This window comes from Pleurodeles waltl, chromosome 6 (genome assembly GCF_031143425.1).
Source record: "Pleurodeles waltl isolate 20211129_DDA chromosome 6, aPleWal1.hap1.20221129, whole genome shotgun sequence".
Classification (NCBI taxonomy): Eukaryota; Metazoa; Chordata; class Amphibia; order Caudata; family Salamandridae; genus Pleurodeles; species Pleurodeles waltl.
The window spans coordinates 808,044,506-808,062,942 of NC_090445.1; positions in this window are offsets into that span (position 1 = coordinate 808,044,506).

Below are 18,437 nucleotides of genomic sequence, written 5' to 3' on the forward strand. Positions count from 1 at the left end.
GGCGGTTTTTACCGCCAGGAACAGGATGGCAGGAACGGGTGTCGTGGGGCCCCCTAACAGGGCCCCAGCATGATTTTCACTGTCTGCTTAGCAGACAGTGAAAATCGCGAAGGGTGCAACTGCACCCGTCGCACCCCTGCAACACCACCAGCTCCATTCGGAGCCGGCTCCTGTGTTGCAGGGCCTTTCCCGCTGGGCCGGCGGGTGCTCCCTTGGTGGGCGCCCGCCGGCCCAGCGGGAAAGTCGAAATGGCCCCCGCGGTCTTCTGACCGCGGAGCGGTCTTTTGACGGGGGAAGTTTGGTGGGCGGCAACCGCCGCCCGCCAAACTTGGAATGACCCCCTTAATATGAAACCGGGCAGGTAGGCCTCAACTCATGCTAACTAAGGACTAATGATTTATTAGCAAAACCTTAACGTATAACTTTTAATATTAGTACAAAATCAACTCTTAATATAACATTTTATAATTATTAGTCAGTTTCATTAGTCCCCGTATATACTGGTGGCCACTCCCCGTGGCACATTTCAAGCGCACGTTTTAGTAAAACATATTAATGCAATTTCTATGCGGCATTATTACACATTAGTTCATAAACATTTCATGTCAATATTGATTATATAAGCTACGCTCTCACCTCCTTACCAAATACGTAAGCATCCTGTATCATCTAAATCTTTATCGAGCGACCATGCTCAGTGTTTGAAATGGACAACATGACTAGTCCATGTTAAATCTCCAATGACAGAGAAAACAGACATTCGTAAACAGTTTATCTCCCGACGGGGGCCATATTAGAGTGTGTTAAATCCAATTGGGATTAGCACTGACCATTATAAGGAGTGGATGAAGTTCTGAACCCAGTAGATTCTGGCTGGGATAATTAAATGTCACTGACAAACCCAAAAAGTTTTCCTAAATGAAATAAAACGTCATAATAGACAATTGATCGTCTCTAATTCAAACTAAGTTGTATGTATCTACGTAGTTTCCTAGTAAACGTAACTACAAAAATCCACTAATAAAAGTCACATGAAAGTCCCGACCTACATATCCAGACACAGATCCTTACAAACCACATCCAGTGCTTCCCTCATTATCCAAAGTAATATAACAGAAAAGTCAAGTCATAGATGGGTGCCATTCTCCCGTACTACGGTCCAACACAAAAAGGGTAAAATGGTAAGAATGAAAATAAGAAGCTATATAGTATTTAAGGAAAATTGACACATTATAACAAAAATTGACACATTATAATAAAAAAGATAGGAAAGCTTATGTACAACAAGTAGGGCCACAAATTAACTCCAAGGGCCCCAAACGGGTGGAAACATTATTTTCTGGTTATCTCATGTGATACTTAAGTTCTATTAAATGCCTAATGCAGCTATTCTCCTAAGAAAAAATCCAGTTCATGATCTGTGTTCAAACCCTCTTCAACTGCCCTAAATTGCATAATCCAAATACAATCTCCTCTTCTTAAATGCAATTCTCTATTGCCACTCGTGGGTATTTTTTCACATGCTAACTGCCAAAAAATTTAAAATTCCAGCACTCGTGCTGAGCATTTTTTCAAGTGTTCGACCGCTGGATATCTTCATCTTGCCTAAGATCTCTATAATGTTCACTTATCCTCCCTTTCAGGGCTCTAATCATACTATCCACGTATACACGACTACATTTGCATTCAATAATGTACACAACATAGTTTGTGTGTTACATGGTATGTTGAAAAGTATATGAAATTCGTCACTTGTACTACCCCAAAACAACGTTTACCATTGTGTGCCCATTTGCACATGCCACAAAGGACACATTTGAAAAAAACGTTTGTACGTTCAGTTTGCCAGTTCTATAATGGTCTACTGACTGGGTAACTAGGACATAACGTGTTTCTCAGGCTTGTACTTCTATGATAAGTAATGTCTGGTCTGTCAGAAATAAAAGTATTTATATTGATATCAGTGCGGAATACGTGCCAATGTTTGCGCATGCACTTCAGTAATGTGCTAGATATTTGTGTGTAGTTAATAACACTTTGTACATTCTCACTCCTAATCTTTTTTGGGTGACTCAGTGTGTGGCACGTTGATATTTTCATAACTTTGTCATGGGTTGATTTATTATTGTGGTGAGTGCAACATTGCTGTAAGAATTGTGACTCCATACCCTTAATACAGAATTAGAAAATTAACTCTTCTACAATTTTGTCCTGCATAAATCAGTTCCCCAAGTGGTATCAATCTAAGTTGATGTTTCGGATGTGCACTAGATGTGTGTAGGATAGAATTACATGATGTTGTCTCACAATGCAATCTACTCTGAATTATGTTGTCTTCTATGAATAATCTCACACCCACAAATACAATGCATGTCTGACTCCGTTGACAAGTGAATCTAATGTTTGCTGAGTTGGAGTTCAAATAGTCACAAAAATGATTCAACTCTGCTATAGCACCAGTCCAAATCATAAAGCAATCATCGATGTATCAAGACCAACATAAGATAGAGGCATTCCACTGTGCCCCTCATGGACCCCAGATAAACACCTCCTTTAAGTGTCCCATAAAAAGGTTTGCATAGGAAGGAGAGAACCTAGAGCCCATAGCTACTCCTTGCTTCTTAAGGACCAGTCAATTTTGAATAGAAAGTAATTGATGGTGAGTATCAGTTCAATCATTGTCAATAACATGACTGTATGTTCCCATAAGCCTTCTGATCTCTCAATTAAGAAATGTCTAAATGCTAAAAGGTCCAACTCATGTTTAATGTTGGTGTAAAGTGAGATGACATATAATATCACGAAAACCATTCCTGGTCCCCATTTAATATCTCCTAGGATACTCAATATGTATTTTGTATCCTTAATAGAGGACAGAAGATTCAACACAAAAGGTCAATTGTATCAGGTATTGAAGGTCCCACAGAAACACTTCGGAATTTGTGGATTTTTTTTACAACCTTTTGTGTTGAATCTTCTACCTATCTCTAAACCAGTCAATTATCTTAGATTCGAAACTGAGTAGTGATTGGACCAGAATCAGGTAGACCTTAAACAGCTTGAACGTAGAAAATAGTAAATGTGTAGTCCTGAAGACAAGTGTTGTTCAATGTGATAAAAGGTAAATAGTGCCCATTTCACTAACTAGTAAACATTTTCATCTAAACAATACTTCATATAAACAAAGTGTACAGACTGTGTACATATAGGAAGAGTTGCAGACTTACACTTCATATTGGGTATAGCTTAAATCAGAAGTCTAGTTTCAAACATTTAAGAGAAAAAGGAAAGCTTCTCTTTTCAATGTTGTAGTCATCTGTACATTTCAGTGAACAAGCTGACATGATAGAATTGTCATGCAGCACTATAAAAAAATAAAATGTACACTGCAGTTTTATTGATGAATATGTATTTCTATGCAAAATTTCTGTGAAAATTATGACACATTTGAAATTGTTGAAGAATAATATGTGACTAAGGGGCACATGCACATGCGTTTTGCGACTCACAAATGGGTCACAGAGCTATTTGCGACAGTGCAAAACACTAAATGGTATGTACAAATGTCATTTTGGAGTCCCAAATAGCGATGTGATCAATTATCGAATCGTAAATATTTGTGACTGGATTTTGCGAATTGCAAATTGGAAATCGCACTTTGCGACTCGCAAACTAAAGTTGGAAAAAAGCCATTTTGCACATGATGTTTGGCACTGATTCCAAACAGGTGGTGAGCAGAACCAAAGTATTAAAGCAGACCCAGAAGGCATCTGCCCAGCAGAGAAGGAGACAGGAGAGGATCTACAGAACCAGGCAGACCATATTTCAACAGACAGAGGAGGAAATATATGAGAAGTATAGACTGAGCAGTAAAATCATCTTAGAGATCATAGAAGTGCTAAAACCAGAGCTAGAAAGCCAAACCATGTGCAACAGCTCCATCCCCACACATGTGCAAGTGCTGTGCTCACTGCACCTCTTGGCCTCAGGTACGCTACCAGCGGGTGATTGCTGTCACTGGTGGGGTGTCCAAAAGTACCCTGTCATGATTCTTTAGACAGTTCTTTAATATCATACTCGCACACATGTCCAGATACATTTACCTTCCCAGGAATATGGAGGAAATACACAACACCAAATTGAACTTCTACAGAATTGCCAATTATCCCCATGTAATAGGGTGTGTGGACAGGACACATGTACCCATATGTCCTCCTGCATATCTGGAATATGTGTTCTACAATAGGAAATGTACTCACTCACTTAACATCCAGGTGGTATGTGATGCCCACAATGTCATAACCGATATAATGGCAAAATACCCAGGGCGCACACCTGATGGATACACTTTCAGGCACAGTGGGCTGCACCAATGCCTAGAACATGGGGAGTTTGATGATGGATATTTATTAGGTACTGTGTAGTACACACCAATCTCATAAAAATGAGTCCGTGCATAACTATGTAAAGCCATGCTCATATTTGCTGTTTTGTTACACAGGTTACAGTGTATATGCTTTGACACTATGGTTACTCACCCCATACCTAACACCTGCAAATCAGAATTAGAGTCGCTACAACATTGGACATCGGCACACCAGAACAGTCATTGAAAGGTCCTTTGGCATGCAAAAACCATGTTACAGATGCCTGCACAAAAGTGGAGGTGCACTCCAGTATGTCCCGGAGATTGCATGCTAGATTGTGGCGACATGTGCCATCCTACACAACATTGCAACCATGTGTGGGCTACATCTCACCCAAGATGACACAGAATCTGAGGATGAGGAGCAGGAGCCATCACTACAACAGCCTGGGGATGGTAGCATCGCTATGGAGGGCAGACAGAGTGATGTAGTTTTAAACTATCACTGGCAGAGGCGGTGTGGGGGAGGTTCAGGATGGCTCTAGCAGCCATATTCTGGATCATTTGTAGCTTATTCAGGGAAAGTTTGTATATATTGAGCAATAACGTGTTGCCATAGTCAATTTTGGACATTACCAGTGCCAGGGTAACAGTGATTTTCCATTCCCTTTGCAGGTACGGGAAAACGTTCTTTAACATTTTTATGGTCCAAAAGCAAGTTTTCACCGTATGGTTAACATGAGATTTGAAAGAGAGGCAGTTGTCAAACATGATCCCTAAATTTCAAGTAGCTTTGTAGGGAACTGGAAGGGTGCCGCAATCAGTCAGCCACCACTGTGGGTTCCACCATTCACTACCAAGTCCAAAAAAAGTATTTCCGTTTTGTCGCCGTTTAGTGTGAGCCAGTTCATTTTCATCCAGCTATTGACTGCCTGCATGCAGTTATTAAAATGACCCGCTACTTCCTCCCATTTTTTATTGACTGGGATGATCAATTGGGTGTCTTCCGCATAGGAGGAAGGTCCAAAACCAAAAGATCGGATCAGATTGGCAACCAGGGCAACATATAGATTGAACAAGGTGGGACTGAGTGATGAACTTTGGGGAACACCACAGGGTAGTAAGTAGGCCTGGGATCTAAAATCTCCGCAGCTGACTGTGGACCATCTATTAATCAAAAAAGATTCTAGGAGATTGAGAGCCTGTTCTCTAATGCCTGCTTGATGCAGGTGGGCTAGCAAGATTTGCGGAGAGATGATGTCAAAGGCCGCGGACAGATCTAACTGAACCAAGATAGCTTCTTGTGCTTCATCTGCCATTCTGCAGATAGAGTCCGGGGAGGTAATGAGGGCTGACTCAGTGCTGTGTGCTTTCCTGAATCCATGTTGGAGGCATCAAGGCCTTCAGATTCAGATAAAAAATTCACTAGTTTGTAATTTATATGTTTTTCTAAAACCTTAGCCAAAAACGGGACAAAGGCACTGGGACGTGAATTATTATGATCCTGGCTGTTGCCATTTTGCTTCTTTTTCATGGGGATTATAGTGGCCTCTTTCCATGATGCTGGATAAACCCCAGAGTTAGGAATCTCCTGAAAAATAGGGGCTAGGGCTGAGGAGACTAAGGGGGTCATTCTGACCCTGGCGGTCATGGACCGCCAGGGCCAACGACCGCGGAAGCACCGCCAACAGGCTGGCGGTGCTTCTGGGGCCATTCTGACCGCAGCGGTACAGCCGCGGTCAGAAAAGGGAAACCGGCGATTTCCCGCCGGTTTCCCGCGGCCCCAGGGAATCCTCCACGGCGGCACTGCAAGCAGCGCCGCCATGGGGATTCCGACCCCCTTCCCGCCATCCTGTTTCTGGCGGTTTTCACCGCCAGAAACAGGATGGCGGGAACAGGTGTCGTGGGGCCCCTGGGGGCCCCATTAAGATTTTCAGTGTCTGCTTGGCAGACACTGAAAATCGCGCCGGGTGCAACTGCACCCATCGCACACCAGCAACTCCGCCGGCTCCATTCGGAGCCGGCTTCCTCGTTGCTGGTGCTTTCCCGCTGGGCGGGCGGGCGGCCTTTTGGCGGTCGCCCGCCAGCCCAGCGGGAAAGTCAGAATGACCGCCGCGGTCTTTTGACCGCGGTACGGTCTTCTGGCGGTTCCCGCCAGGCGGGCGACTTCCGCCGCCCGCGCGGGTCAGAATGACCCCCTAAGTCAGGGGCCAGATGAAGAATGGCGGAGGGACAGTAGTCCAGAGGGGAACCAGATTTCATTTCCAAAATCAGCTTCTTTAAGCGTTCCAAGGAGTAAAGTTGAAAAGAGGATAGGGTGAGGTGGCTAGCACTGGCGTCTGTGAGAGCCATAATGGGATGGCCCATTTTTTTCTCACAGGGAATAAAATGGGCATGGATATGTAAAATTTAGTTTTCAGAGTGCACCTCAACTTTGTTACAGAATTCCTGTGAGTTCTCCAGATCAGAACTTGTTGGGGGGGAAGACAGTGCTTGATTACTTTAAAAAGTTCTCTATGGGTGTTAGAGGCCTCTTTGATTTTAAGGGTAAAAAATTCAGATTTGGCTTTGAAACTTGCTTCTTTATAATTTTTTAGCACAGTATTTAATATGTCTTTCTCCCTAGGGGATGGATTCAGTTTCCAGCGTCGCTCTTGTTGACGATACTTTCTTTGGAGACGTTTGAGGTATTTAGTAAACCATGGTTGACTAAGCTTCTTAGTAATGCGTGAAGCATTAACCTTAGGTGGAACCAGGGAATCCATAGCACTGGCAATTCCCTGATTAAAACTTGTGTGCATATGCCCTGAAAAGTGTGAAAATGTGGTACGTGCTACTTACTTTTGGAGGTTCGTAGTGCTGAACTGTCCAGGTCCCCGATTCCTACAACAGCCTCCGGCTCCAGTGTGGTCTCTCCATACTCTCAATTGCTGTGGGTGGTGGTACTGTGAATGGTCCCCCCCATTCCATGTGCCTCCTTCATCCGCTCTGCAACCCTTTCCTTGGTTCTTGACCTGAGGTCATACCATCTTTTGCACACTTCCTTTATAGAGCGGTGGCTGACTCCAATGGCACTGATTTTGCTCTGTGTGTCCAACCATTTTTTTTTTATGTGAGTCAGGTACAGTCATTGCTGCCTTCCCAAACATAACCTCATGATGTAGGAAGCACTCCTCAGTGAGGACTTCCAACTCTTTTTCTGAAAAATTCAGCTTTCTCTTCCTCCCTGCTGTGTTTCTCTCCTTTGTTTGGCTAGCCATGGCTGCAGTTGCTCCTCTCAGCGTGGTGTGCCTCTGCTTTGTGTACTGGCTAGACTCCTCCCACTTTAATGGGAGGCACTTCCTGGTTCTAAGGTCATTACCCAGCACCAGGAAGTGAAGGTTCTCTGTTCTTTTGCTCCCGTTCACTAATTGTGACTCATTGTTAATTTGCGAGTCCGGGTCGCAAAATGCGATTCGGTAACACCCCCATTTGCAATTTAGGTAATCGCAATTTGTGATTACGCAGATTGTGATGCGGCTTAGCAGCGAATCATTAAATTGGTCTTGGATTTGTACATACATTCAGATTTGTGAGTCAGTAATTGCGATTGTAAAATTAGTTTATGGACCTGTAATTTGGCGCTCCCTACATATATTTTCGAGCAACTACATCTCAAAATATATACTACAAAATCACTCTTACATGTGTAACGTCCCTTAATTTTATGTACTGTGTTTTGTCCTATCATTAGAGATTTAATGCTCTCACCATTTTTTCATGCTTTACATTTGAAACATTTATAAAACCCATCCTGTTACTTCAACCACATATCATCCTTATCACATTTCCTGATGTCACTTTTGACTAATATAAGATCCCCACAATATGCTAGAATTATCTTTGATTTAGGTTTTAAACTTGATCCTCCTTGTTGGTCAACTTTTACACCTTCACACACCAATCTGCGTATGATTTATTTTTCATCAATGGAAACCAAGTGATCTGAAATACTAAATTAGAGCAAAGTTATTGTGTTGACTTAAGGGAAATCAGTAATTTCTATTTTGCCTGGTTACAGCTTTAAATCACTTCAGACCATTGATTGACCCCCAATAATTTACAAGCTGTGCCCTCCTTTTTCACCATTTTCATGGCTTAAGTATAAAAGAAGCCTTGACTAGGCAAATTGGTTTCAGGGCTGATACCTTTTGCTTTGCCAATTCTTGTGGTGATTTTCCTTTCCCAATATTTCTTACAACTTTTTTACTGGCTTTCTCAGTCTTCTCATATAGACTCCAGTTTCACATTAGTGTGTGAGAACCCTAATGTGCTAAAGCTTCCAATAGCCCAGAGCCTTCAGGAGAATGTTCCCAGCATTGCATGATGTCTTTTACTGATGGGATAGGCAGCAATAACTTAAACTTAAATTCTGACGAAAAAAAACGTGTAGTTGGTGGCAGGAACCTCAGGTTTTACACCATTTGGTTACAAACTTTGACAGCTTTGCCTTTGCTTTGATGGCAGTAAAGAACTGGAAGTTTAAGAATGCTATTTCTACATTTATTTGTGTGTTGATGTTTGGCAATTCGCTGTATAAATTGAGACTTTCCCAGAGCGTGAATGCCTGTCTCTTGTCAAGTGAGGGGATTTAACCCATTTCTGCTCAAACAGTTGCTGCCATTTGCCTTGTGACACCGATTCAAGTTACTCTAAATTGTGCACAGAGCTTCAACCAGTGTTTCTTTCCTTTTATTTTCTAAAAACTGCTGTAGTGCAATATTGTTTATTTCACACATCTGTTATGAGTTCCAAAGTTACCTTGACAAACCTAACTCTAACCCCTTGGAATGTTCTCCCTCTACTTGCTACTGCTAGCGGTACTCATCAGTGCTGTCATAAGCAGATGCCTGTTTGAACATCTATACTTTCTTTTTGTTTAATTGGGGGGATGTCTGTACATTGCGAAGAACTACTCTCTAACATGTGCTTACTGAATTTAGGTTAATTGTATCATTTATGAGTTTGAGATGCTACTTGTGGGTTTTTAATCAATCTATAAGACATAGGAGACTGCAATCCCTCTATAAAACAGCTGTCTCAAATGTTTTCATCATAGGTATTTTGTGTCACATATAGTCACTTAGAAAGCAAGAAATGATGTAGTTTCTCAACTCTAATAAGTTATTAAAGTTGAGTTATTGAAGCTGAATTTTAAATAAGGAAACAGATAACTGGCTTTCATTCTTCAGATTTGTTTTTCTAAAAGAAAAAGTGATCCGCAGAAACAAGATATTTTGGGTAGAATGTTTTTTTCCCATGCTACAAGTTATTGATGCATTTCTGCTTGTCTCTACACAATCCGAAAGACAGCATTTTAACTTGATTTACATTAAACCAAATCTAATATATTTCTGTAAAAAAAAGTAACTGCTTTTTGTATTGTTCAATTTTGCAGTCCAATGCTTTTTTTTTCCTTCATGTCTGCAATGAACATGAAAGGGCAGGATGACAAAGATGCATGGGTTGATAGGAAGGGTTGTGTGGTGACCATGTATTTTCAGGAATAAAATACTCTCAGCTGTACAGTTAAAGGAAATTGCAAGTCACCCCAGAGTTCCATGCCCTTATAAAGGAAGTACGACACTTGCATCAGTCCTCTATGTGGTCATGGAAATGCTCAGTGACATGAAATATCCTCATATAGTATGGCTGGAGGATTTTAAATTCTTTATATAATGATGTTTATTACTCTGACTATGGCACACTTTCTTCGATTCTCTAACACACCTCTGGAGGGCAGGTGCCTCCCAATTGATATTAATACATGCTGCCTTTCCACCCTGTACCCTTTATTCATGTACCAATCATACTATATGCTCTGTCACTCAACCATCTCCTTCTGTAATCTCTGCTGGATGGAACATGTCTGGGGTGCCTTGCCCTTTGATCTTATTGCACTATCGCAGCATAGTGACCATTTATAATATTATGATAATGGTTAATCCTAGTTTCCGGCTTTCTTGAAATTCATAAAAAGATCCAGAAGTGTTCATGTCTTAATATTGGGTGTGGATTTCTTGATGAATATTGTAAGAAATATATGCATTAGCTTACTCTTTCATTTCTTTCCAATCCATTACAATCCATTACAATGAATTGCAATTCCTATGTGTCTCAACCAATTGTAGAACTAGTCCCTCCTGTTTACCACTCTAAAAAGGTTGTACTCAGTACCTTTTTGAGTTTAATCAGCTTTATTATGGAATGTAAACAAAACAAAACAACAAAAGTCCATCAACACAGGAAACAGTAACTGTACAAAGCTAATAAGCAACATAAAGAGAAATGTTGTTTACAATTTTATAATTAAAGGGAGAGAAGGACATAAAAGGGGGAAGGGGAATGCAATTCAACATTTGAAGATCAGGTAGGTAGATATAATAATATATAAGCCTAATGAGAAAAACTAGAACCATGTTACTGAGAAAAGAACAGAGATAAATAAACAGATTATGGTGGTTCAAAATTGTCAGACCTGATGGATTGATCACATAGTTTAACGTTATTATTGAGAAAGTTAAATGATGTGGACCAATACAAATCCCTATTCACCAGAGGTCTATAAACAGAAGCAAAAATAGTATCTAAGCAATGATAATGGCGAACATTATTCCACCAAGCTGCAAAGGATATGCAAGAAGAGGATTATCATTTAATTGTGACTTGTTGAAAAGCTACCACCAACATAAGATCAAATAAGCCTTTGTCATGGGCATGTAATTCAATTTTATCTGTAAAACTACCTAAAAAACTGAGATAATTTACATGGGGCATTTTATTCTAAAAAATAACTGAGATCTGGGCCCAGACTTTTTGCCAAAAAATGGCAGTAGGGGGACAAAAAAAAGGGTATGCAGCAAATCACCTTTCGAGTAATGACATGACCAGCAGGCAGGACTAGACTTGATACCAAATTTGGCTAGGGATGTTGGTGTATGATATAGCATATAATAAATAAAACCCATAGACAGAGTGGTAGAGGCTGATCTTGAAATTTTAAAGATTCTAGACCATATTTTGTTCCAGAAAAGAATGGTCCAATCACACCCCAAATCATCTTCCAAAGAAAGTTCTACTTTAGCTTTATAATGAAACGGATCAGTTGATCAAAAATATTTATATATAAAAGATGCTTTAGAGTTAAGAGATAACAAAAGTAAAAGTGAATCTGCAGGAGAAGGGGAAAGAGGTATGGACTGTAATGGGAACCGAAAATATCTAAAACTGTCTCCATAAGGATTGAAAATGTGTGCAAAAATGATCGAGGACAGTCAAAAATCACTTGGAATTGAGGAAAGGAACGAGGATTGAGGCCATCAAAAAGATCTTGAACCCAGAACCTTCCCCTAGTTCTCCAAGATTTCCAATATAAGGGTCTATTATTAATAGTAATGAGTTTAGTATACCAAAGTGAAGATTACAAAAAAGTGACTCTAGATGAGATTTTTCTTTGACAATAAGGACTCAATAAACAGTGGGCATGTTTGAAAAGTGGTGAGGAAGATATGTTATACTTTTAAGAAAATGTTAAAATGTCCTTACTAGAGAAAGGTGCAAGTAATGTTAGTTCAATGTCAAGCCACAATGGACTAAAAGGAGAGGGAGCTGAAGAAACCCAGTTGGTACCTTGTTTCAAACAAAACGCTTTATGATAAGTCCACAAATCTGGAAAGTTCACCCCTCCATTATCCTTAGCTTTTTTAAGAAGTAAAAGACACACTTGAGAGTTTTTCTAATTCCAGAGAAATTTGGAGAGAAGTGAGTTGATTTTTTAAATGTAAATATCTGGTATATGAACTGGAGTCACAGATAAAATGTATAAAACTATGGGAATAATCCTCATTTTAATGGAATACATACGACCCCACCATGATAAATAAAGAGGGTTCCAGAAAAGGACAATAGTTTGTCAATTCTATTTATACAATCCTTCATATTTATTTTAACAGATTCTACAACGTAGGTAGTAAACCAAATGCCCAAATATTTAATTTTAGAATTATTCCAATGAAACCCAGTGGAGTCAAATGAATGCTCAGTACAAAATTTTGTAAGGGGCATAATTTCGGTCTTCTCTGAATTAATTTTATAACCAGCGACAGATGAAAAAATTGAATGTGCTTTAAGTAAAGCAGGTATGGAAATATCAGGATTAGAAAGATAAAGAAGCATAGCATCTGTATAAGCAGATAGTTTTAAATGTTTATCACCATACTGAAAACCTGATATAGAGGTGTTTTCAATGATACGAGAGAAAAAAGGTTCAAGGGCTAAAAAAATAAGAGAGGCGATAAAGGAAAACCTTGACAAACCCCTTGTGGCAAGGAAAAATAGTGAGATACACAACAGTTAATTAATACTGCAGCCTGAGGATCTGTGTAAAGCCAGGAAATAAGAGATATACGTTTGGGTCCACAGCCATACCGTTTCAAATCATTGAGTAAAAAAGACCAGCTTACTCTGTTGAAGGATTTTTCAGCATCTATAGAAACAGCTGCAGGAGAATATGAAAGAGAAGGCACTTTATTTAAAAATAAACGAGAATGATCTGAAGTTAATCTACCTTTAGCAAAACCACATTGTTCTTTACCAATTAATTTGGGAAAAAAGGATTCAATACAAATACAATTTTGGAAAAAATTTATAATCTACATTAACAAGAGATATAGGGTGATAGTTCTTACATTGTGTAGGATCTCATCCATCTCTATCTATTAGGCAGATAGTAGCTTCCTGAAAAGTACCATCTGCCTTGCCAGTAAGAAAACAAATTGAAAGAGTTGTAAAAGTTTAGGCATCAAGAGACTAGAAAAATCCAGATAAAATTCTACAGTAAACCCATTTGGGCCAGGTGACTTCCCTTTTTTCATCACGTTAAGGGCTTTGAGTAATTCTGTAATTTATAAAACAGCTTCAAGAAGATCAAAATTCAATAAAGGCTGGGAAAGAGGAGGAACAGAGTTGAGAAATGAATCAATAGAATTAGAATGAAAGGGTTGTTCCAAAGTATATGCATTTTTGTAGAATTTCGTGAATTCAGTTAAAATGTCACTCTCTTTCAATAAAAGTCACCCATTAGATGATTGAATAGATTCAATAAAATAGCGCTCCGTATGTATTTTCAAATAATTGGCTAAAAGTTTTCCTGATCTATTATGACCACCATAATAACGGGCACTACTCCTTAAAAATACGGAGGAAGCTTGATCAGTTGATTTTTTATTAAAAGCTAATTTGGCCTGAACTAGTCCATATAATGAAGAATATGAAGCAGAGGAATAAAAATTATGTTCTAAATGTTTAATATTAGATAATAAGAGTTTCTGCTGGTGAGCAAAAAATATATTTTTCTTTGAAACAAAATCTATGATAAAACCATGAGAAGAGGCTTTAAAGGAGTCCCAAATCAATTGGGGAGACGTGTCAGAAGTGGTATTAAGTAAAAAAAAAAACACTTATTAGTGAAAGAGACAAATGAAGAGGAAAAGTCTGGATCCAACAAAAGAGCATTATTGAATCTTCATCTAGGAGACTTGGGATGTGATCGAACCAGATCTAAATTGGCAACAACAGGGGCATGGTCAGATATGACTGTAGTTTCAAATAAGGCAGAGATAAGACTCAGTGTTAGTGAGTTACTAAGAAAAATATAAACTAGGCGAGAAAGAGAACCATTTGGGGGAGAATAAAATAAATACTCTTGAACAGCGGGTTTACCTAATCTCCAAGCATCAGCTAAAGAATTCTGGGAAATGGTGGAATGGAATTGCTTATGAGACTTATTTGGAAGAAAACAAATTTGACACCTTCGGTCCACAAAAGGTCCATAATCTGATTAAAATCACCACCTGAAATAAAAAACTAATTTTTAAGTTGAAGACATTTCTTAACCATATAAGGGCAGAACAAAAGATCTGGTTAAGTTGGGCCATATACATTGAGAACAGTTAACGGAATATCATTTATAAGTAATTTTACACACAACCATCTACCTTCAGAATCACTTTCTTGAGACACAACAATACAATTAAACTTTTTGTGACATAGAACAACTACTCCATTTTTCTTAGAAGAGGTGGCAGAAACAAAAACTGATCCCACCCAATTTCGTTTGAGTTTTAATGCCTCCTTTTCTGTAAGATGAGTCCTTTGTAAAAGTAATACATCTGGATTATAAGAGGCAAGGTGAGATAAGATTCTCTGCCTTTTCACAGAATTAACAAATCCTTTCACATTCTAGGATATTACTCTTAAAGTAACTGACAGGAAATAAAGATAAAACTACTCGACCTTCAAAAATGCAAAAATTGTAAACGAAGGAAAAAGAAAAGAGAAGAAGGGAGGAAAAGGGAATCAAATACAATGAGAGATGACAGTACATGTCAAACAACGACTGAACAACGCACCTTAAACGAAACAAGAAGGAAATGGGGATGGTGACACACAGAAGACGACACGACCAACACGAAGAACGGGCCACACTGGAACTTCACATGGGAGCATATGGGACACGAAAACATGAGAGACCACAATGTCATGTAAAGAGAATAAAGAAATATGGTTGAATCAGCAATAAACATTAATATGTATTATTCTAAAATATATTGATCAAGAATAAAGACGATTACAATCAACAATCAATTTATCTTGAAGTTGAGGGGCCTGCAATGTCCATCACGTATGTTGAATGAGAATGGGTAAATTTTCTGAGGTCTGGAGGATCTTCAAAAGAGAATGTGGTATTCTGGAAAGTAATTTTGAAAGTACAAGGATGAAACAAACCACTTATTGCACCTAAAGACTGCCATGCAGGACAAAGATCAAGAAAATACTTTCTACGTTTAACAGTGGCAGAAGGCACATCTTGAGTCAAAAATAATTTTCCTCCAGACCATATAAGTTGCGTTTTCATATTGGTAGTATTTATAACTTGTAAAAGATCTGTGAACTTATCACACAAGGTTTTGTTGGGGCTGAGGAAGAAGTGAGTCGGAGCACAACCGATGGGCTCACTGAATATTCAAAGTAGAAGCTGAAGGTAGATCCAACAATTTTGGTAGAAAAGAAGTGAAGAAAGAAACTGGATCTCCACCTTCAGTTTTTTCTGGAAGACCATATAAAAGTAAATTAGTACGTCTATTTCTATTCTCAAGATCTTCAGCATGTTTCTTCAAAGCTGAAATATCTTTCTCTAGAGCTGCAATTCGAGAAGAGGATTCCTCAAAAGCGCTGACATTTTGTTCTACCAAACTCATCCTAGACTCCATAGAGGACCGTTTGTTGTCAAAATTTTGAACTTGAGAACTAATATCCTCAATAAATAGCCCTGAGGCCCTCATTTCCTTCAGTATATTGTCAAGAGAAACCGGAGATGTAGACTTTGGAGGGGAAGGAGGATCATGTGCATGCCTTTTTTTTCCAAAGAAGATAATGAAGTCTTCGAGGGTAAAAGTGTAGAAGTCATTGGACTAGGAGAATTCGCTTGAGCCATGTCAGCAGAATAAATTCAAGCCTCCATCAAAGGAATCATATAAGGGTGATCCAAACCCAAGACAAAATTTGAGGGAGCGTTATTATGATGCAACAATTTCGTGCTTTTTCTCATAAATGTCAAATATTGAAGACAAAATCTGAAGCAAATGATGTAAAAGACAAAGCAACAAATCCCCTAAGCAAGTTCTATGAGAAAAGGCCAACGTTCACCAAAAATAATTATTCATCCAAAAATGCACAATGTAAATCCAAGAAAAATCTGAGAAATAAGTATCAATCTTTTAAATATCCATTATGAACGTAAAAAAAATGAAAAAATTATGAAGGAACTTGAATGTCGGAGTGTTAAATAATGAAAAAGGCATTCATAAAGTGACAGAAAAATAAAAACAACGCAGTGAGGAAGACAAAATGGGGGCCTGAGTCACTCAGGCAACAAAACTGCGATTTTTAAGGTCAGAAATACCTTGAACGTACTTAACAATAAGACAATAAAAGTAATTGCACGCATCAATCCATCCAATGTTCATGTCTTGGGCTGATCCATTGAATTGGCAAAATTCAGAAAAAGCCTCCCGAAGTTTTGACGCAGCACGGAACTCAACAGTCCAGCGGCCATCTTACGTGGTGTCCTAGCCACGCCCCCTGTACTCAGTATCTACTTTGTAAAAATAAATAGCTGATAACTTTTGTATGATGTACACAATGACACATCCGTGATGTATGTGGCATTTGGGCCTCCTTTCTTTATTCAATCTTTCTCCTGTGGGCCTTGAATGGATTGAAGATAGGGGGCTAGCACTGCCAAGGCCAGGTGGAGCATTCTAAATATTAATAGGCAAACCACAAGGTGTGTCAGATTTACTGTATAGTGTGTCAGCTCCATGCACAAAAATTGTTTGTGGGTGATAATAGGGCAGTTAGAGCTGACTCACAAGATACTGAAGGTGTGAAATGTAATCATACATTCATTGTGCTCTGTCCGCTGTCAGACTTATGTCCAGATGATATATAATGAGTCACAGTCCACAGAAATGAGTGGTGCTAGTACCCATCAGCTATTACTGGCACCAATTCACCACTGGATTAACGCCTGCCCTTAACACCAGTGTTGGAAAGTGTATTATTCGTAAGGGCAGGTAAGTACCTACACTTAGCAATAGGCTACAGAACCCCACTAGGTCCAGTCAAGGTCTCAATAAATTAATCCTTGCTCAACCCTTGGTAGCTTGGACCACGAGCAATTGGGCTTAACTTAGAAAACAGGCTTGTGAAGCATTTAATATCAACAAAACAGCAAATAAGTAAAACACAACACACAATAAAAATACAACATCAATTTATATACATAAAACATATTTTTATTTTTTCATCTTTAAAATGATACCAAAATGACAAAAAACCAATGTGGGGGAACAGGAGATATGATTTTTTTAAAATTCAATGTAAAGAAAATGTTTTGCAGCACCTAAAAACCCAAAGCGCCATCTAGGGACATGTGGTTGCACTCCACCATGGCAAAGTGAAAGTTTGAGGCTGACTGTGATGGAGCCCTGCTTGGCTACACTGAGCCAAGTCAAAATTTGGCCTTGGTCAAAATTTTACCTTTGAACTTAGTCACTTTTTTGGAGCTTTTTCTCTCGTTATCGGGTGAGGCTCCTCTTCAAGCCTGGCTGCGATGCAAAAGCAACAGCTTGTTTCACCGTGGAGTCCTGGTCAACTCATAGAAGTCTTATGGATCAGAAAAAGTTCCAAAGCTTCAGCAGGACAAACTTGAAATTCATGTTTGACTTCGCCTGCTTGACTGTCGTTGATGGGTAGGTCACCTTATGGAGCTTTTTTGCAAAGTTGCTACAAACTTCTCCAAACTTCTGGATCTTCTTCCAGAAGTATGTTTTGGGTATTCAAAGTGTCCACAAAGTTGCTCCTTGGAAGTGGGGACTTCGGTTCCCAGAATGCACCTGGTCACAATCCTTAAATGGCCACTGGACACTAGTTAGCTGGACTATTCTTGCAGGACTTGATGCAGTGGATGCTGCTCAGCTCCTTTGTACCTGTAGCTTACGGAGAGTCAACTCCTGGAGTTGCAGAAGCAAGGCAAAGTCCTTTTCTTGATGTAGCCCAAAGAGTGTAGCTGGTGGGATCCTTCTGGGTGCAGGGCCCAAGTGCCAGCCAGGGATCCAGCAAGGCAGTCCTTCTTCTTCTAGTATCTTCTTCCTGCAGGGATCTGAATTGTGGGGCAGCTCTGCAATATTAATTTTTACTGCTGGTGGTGGAAAGCAGGGGTTGATCATGTCCATTGGGGTGCAGGCTAACACCCTCTTAGGTGACCATTTCCTGTGAAGTGTGACAAAAATCAATCCCAGAAAGCAACATTTTTCAAAAACCCAACATGCAGGAAATTTCACATGGAAGGTTACATCTGGCTGAGCCCACCCACTGGTGTGATCAATTCCCCTACCACACCTCCTCCAGCCCCTCTCTTGACTTGATCTAATCAGTGGGGCTCCTAGCTGTCTGGGGGTGCAGGAAATGG